A 2656-nucleotide genomic window follows, 5' to 3' on the forward strand; every position below is an offset into this window, starting at 1 on the left:
TCATAGGGCTAGGACCCTGGCTGAAGAGGCAGCCTGTCTCTGATCTGCCAGGGCAGAGCATCTCCAAACTGGGGTGGGTCAACGTGGGTGCTGCAAGGAAGCCCCAGCAGCACTAGACATTGAAGCTAAGTTATTTTGGCTATAGATACATTTGTTACCATGGTACGACCCAGCCTGAGTTTGGGGGAAAGGATTTTAGTTTGGAAGCAGTTTTTGCTTAGACCTGTGTTCATGTTTAAAACCAGAGGATGGGCAGTGGCTGTAAAGAGAGACTTGGAGGCTGCAGGCACCACTAGGACTGCATTGCTATCATTGTGGGAGGACCAAGCTGCAAACCAAGAATCTGAACCTGCAACAAAATAGACTGTGGCGCAGGCCCACACCCCATGGGGGACAGGAGGGCGAGAGAAGGCTGGAAACTGAACAAACTGAGGGCACAAGGCCAGAGTCCAGGAAGAGAAGGCCAGAGCTGAGGGGCTCGGAGAGTAGGAGGGTGACCTGGAGCTGGGGCCCCAAGAGTCTAGGGTCCTGGAACAGTGGATCTGGGGCTGAGGAGCCTATCTACAGCAAGGGGGACAAGGCTGGGGGGTCAAAGCTCAACAAAGATTTAAGACCTGATGTGCAAAGTGGTATAAGGGGGACCACAGGGATCCCTTCAAGACAATACCCTTCTGGCAGAGTGTGTAGTACAGCAGGGCTCCAAATCAAGCAGGCCCAGTTCAGCCTGAAGAGAAGCCAGGCAGAAAAGGGTACTGATCCCACTGATCTTTAAGGGCAGGTGTTTAACTTCAACATCAAGACGTGGCAGATGAGACAGTAAGGTGGACCCCTGAGAATTCATTGAGGCAGGTGTGGGGGGGGCAGAGGAGAACCCAGGTGACCACTGGGGGGACTGGGACAAGGTGGCCATCCTTAAGGCCTGCTGGTTACACATGCCATTGCCTTGGCTTTGAAACTAAATCATAAAAAGCAGAGCTGAGGAGGAGGACCCATCTACCTTTTAGCTTAAATGGCTTTTTGACCAGCATTAAGTAGGTTCATGCTTAGGTGTCTAAAATATCTATAGTGAGAAATTATTCCAAGAGAGGGAGCAATACAGATGTTTAAGATGCAACTTGCATGTTCTTGATACTAGGGTGATCTTGCCTTCTTCTCACACCAAGGACTTGGATGTAAGAAGCAAACAAGGAGTTCAGTGCTCCATATACTTACTTGGCTCCCAATGTCCAGCAGCTGACTGGAAGGAGCAGTGCAGCAAAGCCCCTGCCTCCTTCTTATACTGGGAATTCCTAAGTGAGAAGAAGGTGGGAAGCGTTCTTCCCCTCCTGGTCAATAAGAAGAGTGGGAGCAGTTGCCCTCTATGTCATCTCCAGACCAGGATGAACATGGTCTCTGTAAGGCAAGGGAGCCTTTCCCCCACTGCCGCTCCTTGTGGTCCCCAGAATGAAGTAAGCCAGGGAAAAGTGCACAGATGTTCACTGTCCCGAGATAAACACTCCTAGGAGCAACTTTTCCCTTATTATAGCTTGGATATTTTTCTCCTGGAGAAGTTATTTTCGCTCTGGAAGAAAAAGGTTGAACATCAGCTCACTGGTTTCTACTGAATGAACAGTAATTCTCCTGGTAGAAACTGAATATCTGTACATGGCCTTTGTTCACTTTAGGTGCCTAATAGGTAGAAAAGAATCTAGCTCAAGGAGTCAGTAGCAAAGTTGGGAACAAATTGCAGGTCACCTCAGTGGACGGTGCAGAGGTCAATGAGATACAGTGTAGAGGTCATATAGGCATCTTCCTATAAAAAATAGGCATAAAAGCCAACCTATTAAATAGGTACTTTACGTCAGTCTTTCATCAGTCCCATGGGACGCCCATGCCCGCTACAGGGCCGGGAAGTCCGGGTGAGGGTGATCCCCTGCCCTCCATTAATGCTGACTTTCTGAAGGAACATCTTGAGAAGCTGGATACCTTCAAGTCAGCTGGCCCTGACAATCTTCACCCCAGGGTACTCAAGGAGCTGGCGAGCATCATAGCCCAGCCTCTAGCACGGATCTTTGAAAACTCTTGGCGCTCTGGTGTAGTGCCCGAAGACTGGAAGAAGGCCAATGTGGTGCCTATCTTCAAGAAAGGGAGGAAAGTGGATCCGGCTAACTATAGGCCCATCAGCCTGACTTCTATCCCGGGGAAGATCTTAGAAAAGTTTATTAAAGAGGCCATCCTTAATGGACTGGCCGACGCCAACATCTTAAGGGATAGCCAGCACGGGTTTGTTGTGGGTAGGTCTTGCTTGACTAATCTCATTTCTTTCTACAACTAGGTGACCTATCACCTGGACAAGGGAGAAGAGATTGATGTCATATATCTTGACTTCAAAAAAGCCTTCGATCTGGTATCCAATGATCGCCTCTTGGAGAAACTGGCCCATTGTCGCCTTGGGTCCTCCACGATCCACTGGCTGGAAAATTGGCTCCGGGGTCAGACCCAGAGGGTAGTAATTGATGGAAGTCACTCATCATGGTGTCCTGTGACCAGTGGGGTACCCCAAGGCTCTGTCCTTGGACCCATACTGTTCAACATCTTCATTAATGATGTGGACACTGGAGTCAGAAGCGGACTGGCCAAGTTCGCCGATGACACCAAACTTTGGGGCAAAGCATCC

The sequence above is a fragment of the Alligator sinensis genome, unplaced genomic scaffold (genome assembly GCF_000455745.1).
Source record: "Alligator sinensis unplaced genomic scaffold, ASM45574v1 scaffold528_1, whole genome shotgun sequence".
Classification (NCBI taxonomy): Eukaryota; Metazoa; Chordata; order Crocodylia; family Alligatoridae; genus Alligator; species Alligator sinensis.